The sequence below is a fragment of the Falco rusticolus genome, chromosome 2 (assembly GCF_015220075.1).
Source record: "Falco rusticolus isolate bFalRus1 chromosome 2, bFalRus1.pri, whole genome shotgun sequence".
In the NCBI taxonomy this organism is placed as follows: domain Eukaryota; kingdom Metazoa; phylum Chordata; class Aves; order Falconiformes; family Falconidae; genus Falco; species Falco rusticolus.
Window position 1 is genome coordinate 6176811 of NC_051188.1, and position 10362 is coordinate 6187172.

The following is a 10362-nucleotide window of genomic DNA, read 5'->3' on the forward strand; positions in this document are numbered from 1 at the left end:
TGTGTACCTCTGCAGGGAGGCGATTAGCAACATGGAGAACACCAACAAATCAGAAAGAAAGAGGAAGACTCCATGGTTAGCAGAAGTGAGATATTAATATTAGAGACATCAGAGTTCATACCTGCCACCCAGCTGATGATTTGCTCGGGCACAGCCTGTGATCGATCCAGGCAAAAGGAAAGATGTGACAAAGCAGACCAGCAGCTGAAACCCAGAATGTCGGTAGTAGCTCTCCTTTCTGATTCACAAGTTGGAAGACTGGTAGGGAGAAATTTGCAAGCCTCATGAAGATGCTACTGAGATTACAATCCCTTAATTTCTGCACAACAAAACACTGCTTTTTCTGGAAAGAATACTGTGATGAATCCTGACCTACAAAAGCAAGCACCATGGTGCTGAAAACTAAAAAAGCTGAGGAGAAAAGTTTGGGTTTCATGTAGTTCAGTACGAACAACTGCACTAACCATCTTTTTCATCATCCTTACAATGATCTTGGTGCTGCCATAGCTACTGGCCTGACACGAACTGCAGGCAGTGTTTTCCTATTCATGTTGTCTAAATTTCATGCAACTCGCAAACTTCCAGAGGAAATATACTGGTAAACTAAGCCTTATTTTCAATCACCATATAAACAATTCTTAGACAATGAAATCTCAACAAAGTTCTTTTTGTATCTTTTTTTTGTGAAAAAACAGTAATTGCCAAAACATTCAACAGATTTATTTATCTGCTTTTTGGGATAAACTAGTTATAAAAACAAGCCTGCTATAATTTGGTGCATGACATTTTCTTGTGAAATAATAATCAGAAAGCTTTTTTGAAATGTACCAGAAAAAGAAGGCTAGATCTGCAGAGAATACAGATAATGATTTTAGGAAGGGAAAGGTTGAAATCCAAAGAGCAGGGTAAGATCAGAAAATAAATGGAAAACTGCATCCACTGTGGAAGAAGACATGAAAATAAATTGAAGCTTGGGGGAAGGATAGAATAGTAAAGGACAAAACTAATTATTTACCAATTCAGTCATTTAAAATTCTAATTTATGTAGCCACCTATTTCACTCTATGCTGTGTATAAAAAAACTTTCATCAACACAATATAAAGACATCAAGTGCTTGAGCTTTGTCCACTTCTCCCCTGGAAGCACTGAAGGATATTTTATTAATCATTGCTCCTACTTCACATCTCCCCCTCCTGAAGGTGAGGAAGCAGTGAAAAAGCTGAGCAGGAGTTGTTATTTTCATACTTGACTCTGCTCCCTTTCCTTGAGGCTGCCACCAGAAATGGGTTTTATGAATACCTAGAGATAAATTAATTCATTGGGGAAATGAATTTTACCCAAGCTTCCTGATCCGGTTCAAAAAACTCAAAACCCATTACTAGTACCACCCCAAAAAGCAGAAAAAGACACAAATAAAAAAAAAAAAAAAGAAAAGAAAAGAAAAAAACAACCAAAAAAACCAACCCAACCATCCAAAACAAAAAAAAAACACAACCAAAAACCAAATACTGCAACACCAAAGAACCCCTCACTTCTTTCAGGAGGCTTTCTTTTTATGATGTTGCCAGCTGGAAAAAAAGACCAAAAAAGTTATCACTGTGTGACTTTTCTCATCTGGGTCCATGTTGGCAGGGCATGCAGCTGTAGCGCAGGGTGGTGGCTTGGCAGGGCTCTCGAGGGGCTGTGGGTTTCTCTCCATGCAGCACGCAAAGCACTGGACATTATGTTAATCTTAGTTTTACGACATGTTGTACTGCACCTCCAAACGTGTTTATGAGTTTAATCAACCTTCCTCCCTGGTATGCAGTTTGACCCCACTGTTTACACATACTAATAATCATATCACTTCGTATTACACAGTGCATTGATTTATGTCTCCTATTAACATACGTTTTGTTGTAAAAAATATTTTAAAGTATCAATTAAAATTATTATGTTCACCCTTTATCTAATATTGCTAAATACTGATTTCAAAGCATTTTATAAAGCATAGTATCCAACGTTTCAAAAATCGAAGCCGATACACTCCAACAACTGAGTGAATTACCCTGCTCATTACTTTTATAGATGGGACTGAAACTCTCACGATTGTGATTTATAATCTAGCATTATCTAAATTCCTGCAGAGAGGATATACAGCATGAAAATACCTGAGGTAAGCTAAGAATTTCAGACTAGAATCATCTAACACATTATTTGATAAAACACGACAGGATTTCTGGAACATATTTCATCAACCTCATGTGAAACTTCATAGTAACATAAAATATTAAAAGAGAACAGCCTTAGAAAGAACTCGCAACTACTCAAAGCAACAGCAAATCACCTAAAAAGGCAAATTTGTGATCAGAACAGTCAACAAGAAGGAGGTTTTCTACAGTGGACAGGTAGATCTATGTACTTGCATCTATCTACATTTTAATCACCACCTTATAATACACTTTCAAGAAAACGAAATGAAATAACATAAAATATGTTTTGAACATAAGTATCCATTTTAAAGGGGTTTTTAACCACTAAACTGCTATATACTTACTGGAATCCTAACAAAAATAAACCTGATTTAAAATATAATTTGATTATATTAATTGGCTGTATGTTTCCGAATCTTAATCTTCCCTTAGGTTACATTTTAGCTGATTTTTCATGTTTAGAAGCATATTCTGTTTGCATGTCATACTAACCAAGGCTTGTACAACATGTCTTTAATCCAATTTTAATCTTCTCAGGTGAAAGATCCTTTAGCAGAGAACTGATACTGGTGAGCTCTGTAAATTTTGTCTCTGTTTTAGCCCCATTTTCTTCAATTCAAATGTATCATTCAGTGTCAGTCTTAAACTGAGAATCTGAAATCACAAAGCATGCTGTACTTGCTTTCTTATTCAAGTGCATTGCTGTCTTTCAGTGCATTTTTATTCTCAGTCTGTTAAGTAAGATTGAAGGAGCAAGAGTGGTGTAGGAGAGGCAAAAATGCATGTTATTTCAGATGTTTCAAAATGTTAAGGAGGTTTAATCACAGAAACCTCTGGAAGAAGAGTTACTGACTAAGAAAAAAGATGGTGAAACAATACATAAATTAAAAGTCTTGATTTCAAGTCTGTTACCGGAGAGTGTTTTTCTCAAGTTATAATATGGAGCTTAGAGTCATATTTTCCAAATGGCACTTCAAATGCTGGCAAAGGATCCCAAATGCCAATTTCAGTTCTGAATTGAGTATGATAAGGATAACAGAGTGTATGGAAGGGTATGCACCAGTTACAGCTAAGGATACTGCAACTTTCACAACATCTTTCCTTTGAGAAGTTGACAGTATTAACAGAATTTGAGCTACAAAACTGGAAAGATACAGGATCAAGAAAGAAATAATGGATTTATTGGCAGCTAGGTGCACATTTATCAAAGGATTCCTGAAAATATCTACATAAAATTGCATCTTCTTTGTGTGTTTCCACAGAGAAGTAATTAATAGAGCTGAGGTTACCACAGATAGTACTAGAAGAAAAAAACAGTCTGCAAGGTAAAGAAGCAGCAGGCAGAGATGTGAACTACCCCAGTCAGTATATACATGCTGTGCTATTTTCTCTACAGTTCCCTGCTGAGCTGCAGCAGTAAGCGCTGGGTGTAATCCATAGTAGAAGAGAAGTCACAGAAGAGATCACCAGATCATCACTGGAAGAATCCATGAGACCATCCCAGCTGTTCTGAGCTCGATTCGCAGCAGCAGCCATTAGATGACATTATTTTCACACAGCAGAGTACACAGAGCCAGGTACTGAACCATGAACTAGTATGGTTTACAAACATTTATACAGTGCCAAAAGCTTGTACATGAAAGCCAACTTAAACTCATGTACAAAGTAGAAACTATGAACGTGCGTCAGTATGGTCACCTGCAAGATGAATCTTGACGTGCTCAGAAAGATCAGGATCCTACCAGCAGAAGACATCTTTTTTGCTTTTGATCCACTTAATGATATTAACAGTTGTAATAAATCTATTTCCAATAAAACCAACAACAACTTCAATAGCTACAATACTTATTGAAATTATAAGAACTGGTGGCAACACCTTGCTGGTTTGGTCACCTCTGCCTGATTAGCCTGTGGAGCTGTGCAGGATGTTGAGCAGACCTGATGGTATCTGACTAACCCCAGCTCCAGACATCTGGAGGAAAGACATCTGGAAATGGCAGTGGAAAATAATTGTTGGTGTCCTTGCTGAACATGCAAATCAAAGAAGGATTTAATAATTTATTCTAACCTTTTACACGCATAAGATTTGCCTACACTTTTCCTAAGGGATGTGGAATAGCCAGTGTATTAACCTCCCCATTTTTTGGTTTGTTTGTTTGTTTGGGTTTTTTTTTTAAGACTTTGACAACAGGGTAAGAGGCAGCCGAGGTCATTTGGCCACTGGAAAAAGTCTGAAAGTTCTTTGACAGTAAAGTATTAATTGTTTTTCTGGAAAGTTGACATATACTTCTGGCATCCATTTCTCGACAGAGTAAAATGACTCACAATAAAAGGGAGATCAAGCTTCTAATCTGAATGTGGTAAAAACTTCAAGTTTTTGTTGAACTGTTCAGAAGAGAAATAGCTAACTTAGACTGGTATAAGTACATTTCTTCATTAACTTATTGAAATGAAAAAATGGATTTAAAATCTCTATAGCTTTTGCTTCTTGTCAATACTTCATTATTATTAAACATACATTGCAGTTTAGGTCCCTGTAATTTCAAAGACTAGGAGGGTTTTTTTCTTAAAAGGTAAGCATACTTTCTTCATCACAACAATTCAATTTAAAAAAAATAAATAAAAGAGAGAGACACATATACAAAATATTGTCTATCAATTTGAGATTTTAAAAAGCCCAGGGGAAAAAGCAAGCCAACAAATCTAAACTAAGAATACATTGGTATGTTTACTTTTTCTATCATGTTCTTCACCGAAAGTATTCAAAATAGTGGAAATGTCACATCTTACTAAAAAATATATATATATATATATATAAAGAAGTGTAACTCAATGACTACCATATATTTTAAAGTTATATGCATAAAGCTGCCTGTATGCTGTATACGCGTTACATAATTACAATAGTCAGTTACCCCAAAAATGTAGCCAGTAATTTACTCAAGGGAACATGACAATAACACTTTATTTTTATGCACTTACAAAAAACAGCACTGCAATTATAAAGTAGAAGAAACTACAAGGGAGGATACAATCTAAAAAAATAAATGACTAAATTGGATTCCCAGCTGCTTTAACAGCTACAAAATTCTATTCTATCTTCATATTCACTATCAAAAATAAGATTTTTAAAGAAAATCTTATCTAATCTTTACCTACCCATTTCATTTTCCTCTAAGCAAGGCCAAAAATGGGAATAATGACTTGAGACACGAAGGAACATTCATTCCTTGAGGAGTTCCACCAGCTCCTCCAGAAAGAAGCCACCACACAAACTATGCACCCTGGTAATATTTAAGGTTTTATAGATTCAGGTAAAGGAAAGATCCTGTCCCTCAGTGCTCTGTCAGTGGCCTTTGACTAATGTGCTCTGCTCCCAAGAATGGCTTCTAAATAAATATTTTCTTTTCCTTTATCTCCTTAAGAGCTTCCTGATGGACTATACTAGTGCTATCACCTTCAGGGATTCTCTGAAGGATGAGTCCACTGATGGATGCTGGTGACACATACCTGCAAGCACCAAGATACAAAAGCCCAGTTTATGGATGACAGCAACCAGGACTTGATCATACCTGATGCTGGATCATCATAGTCTCCCTTCCTGGTATGCAGTTCCTGGAATTCTTCTGTTCACCTTCTTGCCCTTTCTTAACTTCACAGAAAGGGTTGCCACATTACTGCTCTTTAGTAGACTTCCTTATGAGCTACATAGTTAATAGTCATGCTCAGACCAGGTTTAACTGGCAAAGCAGACACAAAAGACCCTAGAATATGTCACAGTGCCTTGAATTTATCCTCCAGGAGAGCGTTTGGGTGAATTTATAAAAGCAGTTGAGCCACAAAGTAAAGCAGAGACTAACAATTTTTAAAACCAATCTTAGGACAATGTTAGTGTGACACAAATAGTAAATACTGAAGAGAAGCATCTGAATTTATGTTTTCCCTTGAAGATAAATCTCACTGTACTCAGAGAAGTCAGGTTCAGCTTACAGGATAACAGCTTTCCTCTTTTGATTCATGGATTCCAATTAACAACGGTAATTAATACACTTTGCACAATCACTACAATGATTTTAATTGTTGAAGTAGTTAGAGACATTATTGTCTCTAGTGGAGGAAACAGTTTCCGATTCTTGTAAAACACTGCCTGTTCAGCTCATTCAGAGATCCATGAAGCATTAACTGGTATCTGGTTAATCTTTTGGCATTTTACTGTGATCAAGAAGCATATGAATATGATACTGGAAGATTTATTTCTGTTATTGTTCAGGAAGATGCATATCTTGGAAATGTCACTGATGAATCATCCCCAACTACAGTCACTGTTTCATAATTTTTAGTGAAAAGTAATTGTCTATGGCTGGATTGGGGATAGGAAAAATTTTAACACATTCCATAGGACTGGCTTTTTCTTCTCATAAAGTTGATGCTACTATTTTTTAAAGCAAGAGCTTTAATTTTGGTGTGAGATGACAGGTACTTAGACTGCCATCACCCTGTATTGTCATCCTCGAATCCTGGAATCCTAGAATGGTTTGTGTTGATAGGGACCTCAAAGATCATGTAGTCCCAACCCCCTGCCATGGTTGCTCAGAGCCCCGTCCAGCCTGGCCTTGAGCCCTGCCAGGGATGGGGCACCCACAGCTGCTCTGGGCAGCCTGGGCCAGCACCTCGCTGCCCTCACAGGGAAGGGTTTCTTCCTCATATCTAATCTAAATCTCCCCTCTTTCAGTTTAAAGCCATTCCCCATTGTCCTGTCACTGCCTGCCCTTGTAAAAAGCCCCTCTCCAGCGTCCTTGTCGCCCCCTTTAGGCACTGGCAGCTGCTATAAGGTCTCCCTGGAGCCTTCTCCTCTCCAGGCTGAACAACCCCAACTCTCTCAGCCTGTCTCCATAGGAGAGGTGCTCCAGCCCTCTGGTCACCTCTGTGGCCTCCACTGGACTCACTCCAGCAGGTCCATGCCCTTCTCATGTTGGGGGCTCCAGAGCTGAGCACAGCACTGCAGGTGGGGTCTCATGAGAGCAGAGTGGAGGGGGAAAATCACCTCCCTCAACCTGCTGGCCACACTGCTTTTGATGCAGCCCAGGATTTGGGTGGCTTTCTGGGCTACAAGCACACACTGCTGGACCATGTTGAGTTTCTCTTCCACCAACACTCCTAAGCCCTTCTCCTCAGGGCTGCTCTCAATCCATTCTCTGCCCAGCCAACTCACATGCATGACCTTGCAGTTGGCCTTGTTGAACTTCATGAGATTTGCATGAGCTCAACTCCCAATCCCATTAAAGTCCCTCTGGATGGCATCCCTTTCCTCCAGTGTGTCAACCACACCACACAGCTTGGTGTCATCAGCAGACTTGCTGAGCATGCACTCAATCTTATTTTGGTCGATGCTGCTGACAAAGATATTAAATAGTGCCAGTCCCAATATTGACCCCTGAAGAACGCCACCTGTCACTCGTTTCCATTTGGACATCAAGCCATTGACCACAACACTTTCAATGCAACGATCCACCCAATTCCTTATCCACCGAGTGGTCCATCCATCAGGTCCTTGTCTCTCCACTGTAGAGACAAGGATGTCATGTGGGACAGTGTCAAATGCTTTGCACAAGTACAAGTAGCTGACAGCAGTTGCTCTTCCCTTATCCACCAGTCCTGTAACACTCTTACAAAAGGTCATCAAACTTGTTAGGTACAATTTGACCTTAGTAAAACAATGCTGGGTATCACCAATCACCATATTTTCCACGTGCTTTAGCTTAGTTTCCAGAAGGATCTGCTGATCTTGCCAGGCACAGAGGTGAGACTGACTGGTCTGTATTTCCCTGGAACTTCATAATTTCCCTTTTTGAAAATCAGGGGTATGTTTCCCTTTTTCCAGTCAATGGGAACTTCACTGGACTGCCATGACCTCTCAAATATGATGGATAGTGGTTCAGCCACTTCATCTACCATTTCCCTCCTGACCCACAGATGCATCTCATCAGATCCCATGAAATGAATTCCCTTAGATGGTCTCAGACCTGATCTTCTCCTGCAGCAGGTGGTTCTTCGTTCTCCCAGTCTCTGCCTTTACCTTCTGTGACTTGGGCAGTGTGGCTGCAGCTCTTGCCAGTGGAGACTGAGGTGAGAAAGTCATGGAGTATCTCATCTTCCTCCATACCCTGAATAACCAGGTCTCCTGTTTCCTTCCAGAGAGGACCCACATTATCCCTAGTTTCCCTTTTATCAAAAATATACCTATAGAAGCCTTTCTTGTTGCTCTTGATGTCTCTGCCCAGATGGTATTCTATCAGGGCTTTAGCTTTCCTAAGCTGATTCCTGGCTGCTCAGACAATTTCTCTGTATTCCTCCCAGGCTACCTGTCCACCCCTGTCCACCCCCTTCCATGCCTGTAGGCTTCCTTTTTGTGTCTGAGTTTGCCCAGGAGCTCCTTGTTCATCCATGCAGCCTCCTGGCATTTTTGCCTGACTTCCTCTTTGTTGGGACGTATCACTCCTGAGTTTGAAGGAGACATTCTTGAATATGAAGCAGCTTGCTTGGGCCCCTCATCCCTCCGGGGCTCTAACCCATGCTACTCCACCAAGCAGATCCCTGAAGAGGCCAAAGCCTGCTCTCCTCAGGTCCTGTATAGGGAGCTTGCTGTGCACCCTCCTCACTGCCCTAAGGATCTTCAGCTCCACCATTTCATGGTCACTGCAGCCAAGGCTGCCCCTGAGCTTCCCATTCCCCACCAGCCCCTCCTTGTTGCTGAGAACAAGGTCCAGCATGGCACCTCTCCTCTGGCACTTGGAGAAGGAAGTTACCATCAATGCATTCCAGGAACCTCCTGGATTACTCATGCCTTGCTGTGTTTTCCCTCCAACAGATATTCGGGTGGCTGAAGTCCCCCATGAGGACCAGGGCTTGTGACCATGAGGCTGCTCCTATCTGTCTATAGAGGGCCTCATCCACCTGGTCTTCCTAGTTGGACAGCCTGTAGCAGACCCTCACTGTGAAGTCACCTGTTCCTCCCCTCCCTTTAATCCTGACTCATAAACTCTTGGTTGCATCCTTAGGTGGAGCCCCATGCACTCCAGCTGATCATTGACATAGAGGGCGACACCCCCTCCTTGTCTCCCCTAAGCATCCTTCCTGAAGAGCCTGTATTCTTCCATTACAACACTCCAGTCAGGAGCCATCCTACCAAGTCTCCGTGATGCCAATAAGATCACAGCCCTGGAGGTGTGTGCATGTCTCTAACTCCTCTTGTTTATTCCCCATGCTATGTGCATTTGCATAGTGGCATTTAAGTTGGGCCCCTGATGGAGCTGACTTACTGGCTGGGTGGCAGAATTCCTCTGTGCTGCTCTTCAGGTGCTCTCCTGCTGACCTGTGATTCCTCTCCAGGCCCTGGGCATCTCTTGCTGGCACTGACATCAAACTGGTAGGAGTGGGATGGATTGAGGTTCCCCTCCCCCAGCAACTTTAGTTTAAAGCCCTCTTCTCCAGCTTGGCAAGCCTATGACTGGAGATGCTCTTCCCCTTCTCTGACAGATGGACCCCATCAGCCCCCAGCAGACCAGGTTCCTCAAAGTGGGTCCATGGTCTAAGCAGCCGAACCCCTGGCTTTGGCACCAGTCCTGGGACCGTTTGTTGATTTGCCAGATTCAACTGGCCCTTTCAAAGCCCTGTTATCCTCATTCATCTCTCTGCATGCTGAAAGGTGTCTTTTGGTGCCCTCATCAACACCAATTCAAATGTGGATCAAATTCCAAAATGTGAAGCTTTGTAATGTGATAACTTCATCATATTCAGAGGAAAAAAAAAAACCAAACCAAACACATTCCAAACAAAATCCAACATGTTAGAGATGGACATCTAGAATGTCTGTGCAGCTGAACTCTATTTCAACCTGAGAGCCAGGGTTCCCATCTCATGGAGACATGAAATGTGTAAAGGCTAGTCCGTGACTTAGAAGTGAGGATGAGGTTAGGTTGCTTATCTTACATGAGCATGGGGAAGCACTCCCAACCCTGGCAAATTACATTTAACTTTAATAGTCAGTTCTTGGAACAGCAGAGCTGGCAATATTCTGCATTGTAACAGGGTTTGGATGACTAGCGTAGGTATTGATAGTGTATCATCTGAAGTGTGGATCTTGTACATCGTAAGTCACAAGCCAGCAGT

The 10362-nt window shown here is 41.2% G+C and overlaps 1 pseudogene; it reads right to left on the minus strand.

Moving 5' to 3' along the window:
* Positions 1 to 3125: 3125 nt before the first annotated feature.
* LOC119142922 lies at positions 3126 to 7933 on the minus strand (annotated as a pseudogene).
* Between the last annotated feature and the right edge of the window lie 2429 nt (positions 7934 to 10362).